Source organism: Bos indicus x Bos taurus, chromosome 8, assembly GCF_003369695.1.
Source record: "Bos indicus x Bos taurus breed Angus x Brahman F1 hybrid chromosome 8, Bos_hybrid_MaternalHap_v2.0, whole genome shotgun sequence".
Classification (NCBI taxonomy): Eukaryota; Metazoa; Chordata; class Mammalia; order Artiodactyla; family Bovidae; genus Bos; species Bos indicus x Bos taurus.
The window spans coordinates 84,026,597-84,040,181 of NC_040083.1; the positions used below are offsets into that span (position 1 = coordinate 84,026,597).

Sequence of the window (13,585 nt, forward strand, 5' to 3'; positions counted from 1 at the left end):
ACCAACCATTTTTGCCTTTATTTTGCAGATGTTAGGAAATTTACAAATTTCACTGAATAGTCTTTCCTGAAGAGTAACAATTAACTACTTAAATGCTATATTTTTATACTAATGTTTTCATATTTTAAACAAAGAGTTAACTTGTATCTCTTGGCAGTGAATTTTGAGTTCATTCTTTTGGGAGATTCTTTTAAGCTTGTACAAACTAATAAGATAAAGTAATTATTGAAATTTGTTTTTGTTTCCTCAAAATAGTATTTTCCATTAAGTTTTTACAAATAACTCGCAAGATTTATTTGGTTAGACTTCAGACTTTTAAAAAGTGTATGGTGTTTCAGGAGATGTTTTGGCAGTATTATAAAAATCTTATCTGTTATTTGAGACACTGGTCTGTAAAACGTGGCAAATCATATTTGGGCCAAGATTTCATCCCGTTACTGATCTTTTCCATATGTTTCCTATTAGTGTTTGTTCTTAAACCTCAGGCTTTCACACTAAGGATGTACTTTATCCAAAAATTATTCTATATGCCCTGATGGTTCTTTTGGAAGATTAATTTAAAATTAGCAGCTTAATTTTTCTTTAATTCTTCATTTAACTCTGAGATTTGAACTTGTGATAGTGATTATATTTTCATGTTCTTAACAAATGTGAAAATATTTATCAATAAATAGCTAGAACACTCAGAATTAAAAGTAGTATCTAGGAAATTTAAATAAAGGTTGATGATGTCATCGAGTTTTAGTTTGGTAGGGGATGGGAGAGTTGGTTTGAGTCAGACCTTAGAGGGAAAATAGAAGCTGCAAGTAATTGTGATAGTTCACTGTTTCAGTTGGAGTTTATTTTATTTTTTAATTAGTTAATTTATTTTGGCCATGCTGTGGAGCTTGCAGGATCGTAGTTCCTCTACCAAGGATTGAACCCTTACCCTCAGCACTGAAAGCACAGAGTCCTAACCACTGGACTGCCAGGGAATTCCCTCAGTTGATGGTTATAATTGTAGCAGTTAGGGAGAAAAGTCAGTTGAATTGGTGAAAATCTAAATTACATTCTACGATTATAATTTGATTGAAGTAGATTCAAAATGTCAGAGCCAAATAATTAGTGCTGGCTAGGAAAGGTCTGACTGAGACCTAGTAATTATGGTAATAAACCATAATAAACATTTTTAATTCATTTATTCATCCAGCTAATACTTGTTGAACACCTACTTTATTCAAGGCAGTTTTAGTTGCTGAGGAGCTAGCAGCTAAAATAGTCTCTTTTTATCATGGAAGAGGAAGATAGAAAATAAACATATATCAAGTGGTGTGGAGTGCAATGGAAAAATGAATGAGCACAGAGGTATAAGTCAATAGTTCTGACACTACTGTGATGTATGCTGGTAAGGAATGGTGGTGTAACTGGCAGAACTGCTGGAGGGAGCTTACAGATAGGCAAGTTGAGGTGGTGGGAATGAAAGACAACAGTTGTTTTAGATCTCACTAACACTTGACATTATCTGACTGTTTCCCCAATTTATTTGGTATATGAAGGTATTACTTTTGATTTTAATTTCCATTTCCCTTATTACTAAACAGGTTGAACATTTTTTCAAATGTTTTTCAGCCATTTGGATTTTCTCTTCTGAGATATGCCTGTTAATTTTTTTTTTTTTGCTCATTTTTCTATTATGTTATTTGTCTTTCTGATTGATTTTTAGGGTTTCTTTTTTTATATATTATGGCTACCTATATGCACGACTGTGTCATTTTTCAGTTGATTGTCCTGGGTTTTTCAGGTACATATGAATCATATGCAAATGATGTTGTAACTTTTTTCTTAATATTTTTGAAGGGATAGCTTGTATTTCAAGAGGACATTTTGTAAATCTTTACTATTCAGACAACTAGACTGTTGGTTTGTATTTCTCTCAGTTAACACCTAACTAAACCATGTGAGATAAAAAATACAATTCAAATCAATAAACCATACAATAACAAAACTGGGAGATACCATAGAAACCTCATCATATAAGGAAGTAAAGAGAAGAATTTTATTTTTCTTTTAAATTAATTTCTTTATTTTAATTGGAGGCTAATTACTTTACAGTATTGTGGTGGGTTTTGCCATACATTGACATGAATCAGCCATGGGTGTTCATGTGTCCCCCCATCCTGAACCTCCCCCCCTCCCCCCAGTCCAGGGAATGTAAAATATGTATTTCCACAAAGCATGAGAAATCCAGAGCCTAAACTGTTTAACTAGAAATTGGGGGTTAAAATAAACCAAATTCTTACCAAAAAAAGAGACTTTTAAAGGCCAGTATACTATTAGCCACAAATGGCAGAGAGTGCAAAGGAGCACTCAGAGGCATCCAGTACTCTCCACCCTCACACAAATTTCCAAAATAGTATATACAATTAAAAAGTAGTTGTGATGGTACTGATGAACCTATTTGCAGGTCAGGAGCAGAGACGCAGACATAGAGAACAGACTTATGGGTGTGGGGTTGGGGGTGGGGAGGAAGGAGAGGGTACGACGAATAGAGATAGGGGCATGAAAGCATATGCGCTACCAAACAGATAGATAGCCAATGGACATTTGCTGTATGACTTAGGGAGCTCAAACTGGGCCTCCTGTAACAACCTAGAGGGGTAGGAGGAGGGAGGGAGGTTCAAGAGGGAGGAGACATGTGTATACCTATGGCTAATTCATATTGATGTATAGCAGAAACAAAAGTCATGTTATAAAGCCATTATCCTTCAATTAAAAATAAATTTTTAAAAAGTCAGCTTGCCAATTCAGGAGAAGCAGAAAAATAAAGTTGTTGTTTATATAATCCATTCAATGTTTTGTTTTGTCTTTATTTTCACTGACTGGGAATAAAGTACAAAGCAATAGCATTTTCAGATTCAGGAAAAAGTGATAAGATGTGTTTCCCTTTGCCAAATTAATGAGAATGTTTTGTTTTGTTTCGTTTCGTTTGTTAAAGAGGATGGGATATGTGGATCCAGGGAGCAGAATTACTATCACTTATGTTTACTGAGTTCAGTTCAGTCACTCAGTCATGTCTGATTCTTTGCCACCCTATGGACTGCAAAACTCTAGGCTTCCCTGTCCATCACCAGTTCTTGGAGCCTACTCAAACTCATGTCCATCGAATTGGTGATGCCATCCAGCCATCTCATCCTTTGTTGTCCCCTTCTCCTCCCGCCTCCAATCTTCTCCTCCCACCTCCAATCTTCTCCTTCTCCTCCCACCTCCAATCTTTCCCAGCATCAGGTCTTTCCTGATGAGTCGGTTCTTCACATCAGGTGGCCAAAGTATTGGAGTTTCAGCTTCATCATCAGTCTTTCCAATAAATATTCAGGACTGATTTTCTTTAGGATTGACTAGTTTGATCTCCTTGCAGTCCAAGGGACTCTTAAGAGTCTTCTCCAACACCACAGTTCAAAAGCATCAGTTCTTCAGCACTCAGCTTTCCAAATTATAGTCCAACTCTCACATCCATACATGACCACAGAAAAAACCATAGCCTTGACTAGACGGACCTTTGTTGGCAAAGTAATGTCTCAGTTTTTTAATATGCTATGTAGTTTGGTCATAGCTTTTCTTCCAAGGAGCAAGTGTCTTTTAATTTCATGGCTGCAGTCATCATTTGCAGTGATTTTGAAACTCCAAAAATAAAGTGTCACTGTTTCCATTGTTTCCCCATCTTTTACCATGAAGTGATGGGACTGGATTCCATGATCTTAGTTTTCTGAATGTTAAGTTTTAAGCCAACTTTTTCACTTTTCTCTTTCACTTTCATCAAGGGGCTCTTTAGTTCTTCTTCGCTTCTGCCATAAGGGTGGCGTATCTGAGGTTATTGATATTTCTTCCGGCAATCTTGATTCTAGCTTGTGCTTCATCCAGCCTGGCATTTCTCGTGATGTACTCTGCACAGAAGTTAAATAAGCACGGTGACAATATACAGCCTTGACGTACTCCTTTCCCAATTTGGAACCAGTCTGTTGTTCCATGTCCAGTTCTAACTGTTGCTTCTTGACCTGCATACACATTTCTTAGGAGGCAGGTCAAGTGGTCTGGTATTCCCATCTCTTGAAGAATTTTTCAGTTTGTTGTGATCCACACAGTCAAAGACTTTGGCATGGTCAATCAAGCAAAAGTAGATGTTTTTCTGGAACTCTCTTGCTTTTTCAATGATCCAGCAGATGCTGGCAATTTGATCTCTGGTTCCTCTGCCTTTTCTAAATCCAGCTTGAACATCTGGAAGTTCACCGTTCGCATACTGTTGCAGCCTGGCTTGGAGAATTTTGAGCATTACTTTACTAGCATGTGAGATGAGTGCAGTTGTGCAGTAGTTTGAATGTTCTTTGGTATTGCCTTTCTTTGGGATTGGAATGTTTACTCAGGTTAACAGTTATTAAGGAAATTTTTAGGAGATGGTTATATTGCCAGTGGCAAAGTTCTGGGATGGATATGTCTGCTTGGTTCAGTGAGTGAATGAATGAATATATGCTGGATGAAGTGGGAGTATGAACTAGAAGGGAGCATGGAAGAACCTTCTGGAGTGATAGAAATCTTTTATATCTTGATCTCCTTTGAACAAATGGTGCTAAGACAACTGGGTCACATGTAAAAATTTAGTGAAAATGGAATAAAGATCTAAGTTTCAGAGCTAATACTATTACATTTCAGAAGAAAAATTAGTCATTATGACCTTGGGTTAGGTAGGCATCAGTTTCTTAGATGTGACCCTGAAAGCATAAGAAACAGAAGAAAAATAGATGAATTGGGTACCATTAAAATTTAGATTTTTTTTTTTTCTGTACCAAAAGATACCACAAGAGTGGGGGGAAAAAAACAACACCCACACGTGGGGAAAAAAGTTTGCAAATCATATATGTGACTAAGAACCTGTGTCTAGAATAGTTAATAAACTCATACAAGTCAATAATAATGATAATGACCAATTTTAAAATGACTGGAGGATCTAAATAAATGTTTCTCCAAAGATAACAAATGATCAATAAATACATGAAAAGATGCTTAACATCACTGATCATCAGGAAAATGCACATCAGAACCACAGTGAGGTACTACTTCATGTTTTCTAGTAGCTGAAGTAAAATATATGGACAACTGTGAGTATTGGTGATGATGTGGAAAAATTAGAATCTCTATATATTGCTGATGAAAATTTAAAATGGCACAGCCACTTTGGAAAACAATCTACAGTCCTCAAATAATTGAACATAAAGTTGCCACTTAACCAATCAGTTTTACTCCTAAGTGTATACCCAGGAAAAGTGAAGATACATATTCACACAAAAACTGTGTGCCCGTATTTATAGCAGCATATTTATAATAGCCAAAAGGTAAAAACAAATGTCCAACAGCTGATGTATGGATGAATTAAAGTGGTCCATTCATACAATGGAGTATTGCTGCTGCTACTAAGTCGCTTCAGTCGTGTCCGACTCTGTGCAGCCCCATAGACGGCAGCCCACCAGGCTACTCTGTCCCTGGGATTCTCCAGGCAAGAACACTGGAGTGGGTTGCCATTTCCTTCTCCAATGCATGAAGGTGAAAAGTGAAAGTGAAGTCGCTCAGTTGTGTCCGACTCTTAGCAACCCCGTGGACCGCAGCCTACCAGGCTCCTCCAATCATGGGATTTTCCAGGCAAGAGTACTGGAGTGGGGTGCCATTGCCTTCTCTGTATGAAATGTCCAGAATAAGCAAATTGATGAAAACAGTGGATTTGTGGGTTACTCAAGAAAAGTTATGACCAACCTAGATAGCATATTGAAAAGCCAGAGACATTACTTTGCCAACAAAGGTCCGTCTAGTCAAGGCTATGGTTTTTCCAGTGGTCATGTATGGATGTGAGAGTTGGACTGTGAAGAAAGCTGAGCATCGAAGAATTGATGCTTTTGAACTGTGGTGTTGGAGAAGACTCTTGAGAGTCCCTTGGACTGCAAGGAGATCCAAACAGTCCATTCTGAAGGAGATCAGCCCTGGGGTTTCTTTGTAAGGAATGATACTAAAGCTGAAACTCCAGTACTTTGGCCACCTCATGCAAAGAGTTGACTCATTGGAAAAGACTCTGATGCTGTGAGGGATTGAGGGCAGGAGGAGGAGAAGATGACAGAGGATGAGATGGCTGGGTGGCATCACTGACTCGATGCACATGAGTTGGGTGAACTCTGGGATTTGGTGATGGACAGGGAGGTCTGGCAGGTTGTGATTCATGGGGTCGCAAAGAGTCGGACACAACTGAGTGACTGAACTGAACTGAACTGAAGGCTGGGAGTAAATGAAGAGTGATTTTAATCAGGACAGGATTTCCTTCAGAAGTGACAAAAATGTTCTGTAATTAATTTTGTGATGGCTGCTAACCTTGAATATGTTAAAAATCTTTTAGCTATATGCTGTTTTTTGAACTGTATGCTTTAAATGGCGAATTGTATGATATGTGAATTATACTTCAAATAATGCTATTATTAAAAATAGTAATAATGATGAGAGTGTAAATGAATATAATTGGCTATAAGAATTCCCAGATTGCTCAGTTGTAAAGAATCCACCTGCCAGTGTAGGAGCTGCAGGAGATGTGGGTTCAATCCCTGGGTCAGGAAGAGCCCCTGGAGAAGGAAATGGTAGCCCACTCCAGTATTCTTGCCTGGAAAATCCCCTGGACAGAGGAGCCTGGCGGTCTACCATGCATGGGGTCATAAAGAGTTAGACATAACTGAACATCCTTACACACACGTAAGTTGGTCCTTTTAAAAATTGAGTCAGAAGTACATGAAAGTTCATTTTAGTGTTTTTCTGCTTTTGCTTCCATTATAAATTTTCCTTATTTAAAAAAAAAATCTCCAAACCATAATTCAAAGTCACACTTATCCCAATGTTCATTGCAGCACTATTTATTAGGTTGGTGAAAAAGTAACTGCTGTTTCATATTATTAATTTTAAATCATTATAGGGCTCAGACACATCTTTATTAATCAAAATAGGAACCATTACAATCTAACCCTTATGGCAGAAAGTGAAGAGAAACTAAAAGGCCTCTTGATGAAAGTGAAAGAGGAGAGTGAAAAAGTTGTCTTAAAGCTCAACATTCAGAAAACTAAGATCATGGCATCTGGTCCCATCACTTCATGGGAAATAGATGGGGAAACAATGGAGACAGTGTCAAACTTTATCTTTTTGGGCTCCAAAATCATTGCAGATGGTGACTGCAGCCATGAAATTAAAAGATGCTTACTCCTTGGAAGCAAAGTTATGACCAACCTAGATAGCATATTGAAAAGCAGAGACATTACTTTGCCAACAAAGGTTCGTCTAGTCAAGGCTATGGTTTTTCCTGTGGTCATGTATGGATGTGAGAGTTGGACTGTGAAGAAAGCTGAGCACCGAAGAATTGATGCTTTTGAACTGTGGTGTCGGAGAAGACTCTTGAGAGTCCCTTGAACTGCAAGGAGATGCAACCAGTCCATTCTAAAGGAGATCAGCCCTGGCATTGCTTTGGAAGGACTGATGCTAAAGCTGAAACTCCAGTACTTTGGCCACCTCATGCGAAGAGTTGACTCATTGGAAAAGACTCTGATGCTGGGAGGGATTTGGGGCAGGAGGAGAAGGGGACGACAGAGGATGAGACGGCTGGATGGCATCACTGACTCTATAGACGTGAGTCTGAGTGAACTCCAGGAGTTGGTGATGGACAGGGAGGCCTGACGTGCTGCGATTCATGGGGTCGCAAAGAGTTAAGACACGGGTCGCAAAGAGTTAAGACACGACTGAGCGACTGAACTGAACAATCTACACATTTTTGCCAATGATAAATAGTTTTCATGTAGTGTAAAAATCTATGCTTTAGGATTCGCTGAACTTTTGGAAAGCATTTTCTATATGCTGCTGGTTGTGGAAGCATTTTCCCTGCAAAAAATGTTTGAGAGGCTTGAAGAAGTAGTAGACGGTTGACGAGAGGTCAGGTGAATATGGAGGACGAGGCAAAACTCCTTAGCCCAGTTCAATCAACCAAAGTATTGATTGTGTGATGTGTGGTTGAGCGTTGTCATGGAGAATTGAGCCCATTCTGTTGACCCGTGCGGGCTGCAAGCGTTGCAGTTTTCTGTATATCTCATTGATTTGCTGAGCATATTTCTCATATATATGGTTTTGCCAGGATTCAGAAAGCTATAATGGACCACTCTGACAGCAGATCACCAGACTTTGGCCATGATCTTTTTCTGGCGCTGGTTTGACTTTGAGAAGTGCTTTGGAACTTCTCAGTTCTGCCACTGAACTGGTCACCACTGGTTGTCGTATAAAATCCACTTTTCATCGAATGTCACAATCCAGTTGAGAAATGGTTCATTGTTGCACAGAATAAGAGACGCCAACCCTTCAAAAACAGCCTTTTTTTTTTTTTCAGTCAGCTCATGAGGCAACACTTACTGAGTTTTTTCACCTTTCCAATTTGCTTCAAGTGCAGGCTGTAGAGTGGTTGACATTGAGTTCTTCAGCAACTTCTCATGTTGTTGTAAGAAGATAAGCTTTGGTGATTGCTCTCATTTGGTCGTTGTCAGCTTCTGATGCCAGCCACTGTGCTCCTTACCTTAAAGACTCTCGTCTCCTTTGCAAAACTTCTTGAAACCCCACTGCACTGTACGTTCATTAGCAGTTCCTCAGCCAAATGTGTTGATGTTGCAAGTTATCTCTGCTGCTTTATGACCCATTTTGAATGGAATAAGCAAATCACTTGAATTTGCTTTTTGTGTGACATCATTTCCCTAGTCTAAAATACATATACATTGAATTTATATTATGTGTAATATAAATATAAAGCAAGTAATAAGTAATTAGCAAATAAACTTAAAGTAAGAAATGCACATTAAAATGATGCATAACATAACCACATTTACTTAAGAATGTATTCCAATATAAAGCAGCAAAATTCAACAATATAATGCCACTATTACTTTTGCACCAACCTAGTACAATAGCTAGGAAATGAAGGCAACCTAGATGTCCATCAACAGATGAATGGATAAAGAAGTAGTGGTACATATATATATATATACAATAGAATATTGCTCAGCCATAAAAAGGGATGAATTTGAGTTAGTTGAACTGAGGTGAATGAACCCGAAGCCTGTTATACAGAGTGAAGTAAGTCAGAAAGAGAAAGACAAATATCACATATTAATGCATATATATGGAATCTAGGAAAATGATACTGTGAAACTATTTGCAGAGCAGGAATAAAGACACAGGTGTAGAGAACAGACTTGTGGACAGAGCAAGGGAAGGAGAGGGTGGGACGAACTGAGAGAGTAGCATTGAAATATATGCATTACCATATGTAAAATACACAGCTAGTGGGAAGTTGCTGCATAACACAGGGAGCTCAGCCTGGTGCTCTGTGATGACTTAGAGGGGTGGGATTCCCCTGACTATGGAAGGGCTCATTTTCAAGCAGTTGTCTTTATTATCATATTATTATTTTACCAAGGGAGAGATGTTACTGCTTACCTTGTTACAGCACTGTTCAGAGCTAACTGGGTGGGAGGATCTGTTTCATTTAGAGTTCTCCAGAGCCTGTGATAGACACTATGATGAATCCTTTTGATAACACTGAATGCATTGGGAGAAAATGCCATCTGCCCCTATTTTAGAGTAGTGTGGGACACACAGTACATCTGCATCAGGTAAGTATACGTCTGTGAGAGAGCTCAGGTGAGAGGGGGTGCATTTAGGATGAAAAGAAAGACATGTAGGATAAAAACACATTGCTTTGTTAGAGTGAGGATAAAGGCTTTTTATTTCCGTTCAATACACACCCTTTGTTGATTCCAGAAGTATGTTTTGAGGTAACGAAGTGTGCTACCCTTTGGTGGGAGAGAGAAAAGGGATGCAAGCCTAACTAAAACATAAGACTGGGCCTTCCTTGACAGTCCAATGGTTAAGAGTTTGCCTTCCAACTCAGGAGTTGCTGGTTTGATCCCTGGTTGGGGAACTAAGATCCCATGTGCCTCTTGGCCAAAAAGCCAGGACATTAAACAGAAGCAGTATTGTAACAAATTCAATAAAGACTTTAAAAATGGTCCATATAAAAAAAAATCTTAAAAAAGAATACAGTGCTTACAATCAAGATATTTTCAATTCTGTAGAGAATATGAAGGGGAAAAGCCCATATTTAAATAGCCACAATAAGTTAAGATTATGATAAGTGCAAAAGATAAGCATATTAAAATACTGGGAAGGTTCTGGAGATGGGATGTGAGAAATCACATCTGTTTGTGGGAGAATCAGGAAGATGAACTGAGAAGGGTGAACTTTGACACAGACAGTTGAAGTTGGAAAAGATTTTGACAGATGCACATCATGTGGTATTAATAAAGTCCCAGAAGCCAGAAAATACAGAGCATATTTGAGAAATAGCAAATAGTTTTCAACTGGAGTATAAAAAGATGTAAACAGGAAATAAAAACCTCAAAAATCATAGATAATCTTGAAAGGTGAATTAAGCATTTTTTGTAATTTTATAATCAATGGGAACTGTTATAGTCTTTTGATAAAGGACTGACATAATCCAGATAGCACGTAAATCTGTTTGGTTAGTCATGATAGAGTTGAATTGGCAAAATGAGGCCAGGAACTTATTTTGATACCCCAAATAGAAAATAAAATGATTTGTGGTATGGTGAATGAGAATAAAAAGGAAGGAATGGATGCAAGTAACATGGGAGGTAGAGCAGGAATGGCACTTGCTGAAGTTTAAAACTAGAAAGATTGGGGGAAAGAAGAGCTCAGGAGAGTCTGTGTAGGTTTGAAAGAAATTGTTTTTGATGTTGATTTTTATTGAATTTTATAGCTCCAACTGTTTGGATTTTGAGAGTTTGTTACTCCCCAGCAAAATCCTCTTTTGAGAGGTGGATTTCAGAGGCCTCACCTGAAACATTATGGCTAATGTTTAGAAATGCATCAGTTTATCAGGAGCAAAGTGAAGAGGCCAAAATAGTATTGAGGAGGAACACTAGCCATTAAAGAGCAACCTGAAAGGCGTGGTGTGTGGGAGCCAATAAGCGTAGAATCTCCAGGAGGAAGCACTGTCCACTATTTTATACGCTTGATCTCACTAACTAAAACATTAGTGTGTTATCATGGTTAGAAGCTTTGAGCTAGACTGCTGGGATCAAATCCTAGATAGGTAAAGGTACCTGCCTCATAGGGCTGTTGTGAGGATTAAATGAATAAATGCAAGTAAGGCATTTGGAAGAATATCTGAAAATGTTCTTTACACACCGCCAAGATAAGACAATTCTTTTACCAAAAAATGGAATTAGAAAGGAAAGAAAAATAATGCTGTAGTTTAAGGAGAAACAAAATTGATTTAAAAAAAAAGCTTTTAGCAACTTCAGGTGATTTTCTAAAAGTATTACATTTGTTTTGTGAATTCTGTGATATTTTTTACTGTAGTATTTGGAAGGAAATAAAGGTAGATAGCCTCTGAGATTTTTTTTCTGCCTGGAAGCCCTTAGTAAACTCAGTAAGTTGCAGTAATTCATTTGCTTCCAAACTTTAACAGATTTTTAGTGGGTGATATTTTATATTTACCATAAAATATGATTAAGAAAACTTAATACAGTTTTGGGTGGTTATGCTTTTATTACTGATTTGCTTTTTGCAAACTTACAACCAAAAATGATTAACACCTGTGGGATGAAAAACACAGACATTAACTACAGGAAATTAATTTTAGTGGTTTCAGGAATCATTTCCAGTAGTTAGAAAATTTTGCTGTGTTTCCTTTTTAAAAAGAAAAGCTTCTTTCTTTTAAGCTTTTCTATTCAGATCATAGGGCTTCCCAGGTGGCTAAGTGGTAAAGAGTCCTCCTGCCAATGCAGAAGCCGCAGGAGACATGGGTTTGATCCCTGTGTTGGGAAGATCCCCTGGAGGAGGAAATGACAACCTGATCCGGTATTCTTGCCAGAATAATAGCATGGACAGAGGAGCCTGGTGAACTACAGTCTATGGGGTCCCAAAGAATCAGACACAACTGAGTGACTGAACAAACATGTTCAGATCATAGACTAATTTATTTGTTTAGATGATTCTAACCTTAGCACTAACTTATACATTTAATTATTAATTCCCAAAGCTGGATTATTACAATTTCAGTGAATTTCTACTTATGTTCTCATAAGTGGCATGATGTCACATCTTATTTTTATGATATATTGTAGAAAATGAATTTTATTTGTTAAAACTATTAGAACTTTAGAACATTTTAATTTTAAGATGATTGTCATTGTTATATATCCTTTTTAAAAGCTTTATTTATTTCTTGGCTCTGTTGGGTCTTCGTTGCATGCAGGCTTTCTCCAGTTGCAGTGAACAGCCTACTCTTTGTTGCAGTGTGCAGGCTTCTCATTGCTGTGGCTTCTCTTGTCGCAGAGCGCAGGCTCCAGGTGCATGGACTCTAGAGTGCTGGCTCAGTAATTGTGGCGCATGGACTGAGTTGCTCCACAGTATGTGGGATCTTCCCCAACCAGGGATTGAACCAGTGACCACCACATTGCAAAGCTAATTCTTAATCATTGGATCACCAGGGAAGCCCTGTTATGAATTTTTTTTTGCTTTTAGACCTCATAATCTTTCATTTTTCTTGTCAGTAAATTATTGTCCAGTATAATAGTTAAGCATATTTCATGAATCTTTATGGTTTACAGAGCATTTTTCATACACTTTTTTCATTCAGTTCTTACAGCAACCTATCAGATCAGTAGTGTCATCCCTACCCTTTTTAGATGAGAAGACAGGTTCAAAGAGATGGTGATTAGCTCAAGGCTATAAATGGAACTGGATTTCTGGGTATATATTCTCAACTCAGACCTCTTTATCCCTGGGCTCTTTCTGTTATATCACTACTGGTGGTATTATTTTAATCACACTTTGATCTTGCCCTTGCAGTTTTCAGTTCAATTCAGTCACTCAGTCGTGTCTGACTTTGCAACCCCGTGGACTGCAGCATGCCAGGCTTCCCTGTCCATCACCAACTCTCAGAGCTTGCTCAAACTCATGTTCATCGAGTCAGTGATGCCATCCAACCATCTGATCCTCTGTCATCCCCTTCTCCTCCTGTCTTCAATCTTTCTCAGTATCAGGGTCTTTTCCAATGAGTCAGGTCTTTGCATCTGGTGGCCAAAGTACTGGAGTTTCAGCTTCAGCATCAGTCCTTCCAATGAATATTCAGGACTGATTTCCTTTAGGATTGACTGTTTTACCAAACAAAAATAACTATTTTATTTCAGGTTTGCAAACTTGTGCCAGAATTTAGAAATTAAGTAAATTTTCTATAAATCAGTGGTTCTCAACCAGCTACAGTTTGGCTCCACCCTTTCCCCCTGGCACATTGGCATGTTTTGGAAAAATAGTTGATTGTCACACTGTGGTACAAGTGCTACTGGCGTCTAGTAAATACAGACCAAGGAGCTGCCAGACATTCTGGAAAGGACAGGATAGCACCCCTTCTCTGTCCCGCCCTGGCCCCATGCCACCCAGAATGATCTAGCCTACAGTGTCAGCAGTT

The 13,585-nt window shown here is 38.3% G+C and overlaps 1 protein-coding gene across 1 annotated transcript in view; it reads left to right on the forward strand.

Annotated features, from left to right (window-relative positions):
- CENPP (centromere protein P) overlaps positions 1-13,585 on the forward strand; it is a 238,588-nt gene that overhangs the window by 101,701 nt on the left and 123,302 nt on the right. The gene's annotated exons all lie outside the window — the stretch shown is intronic.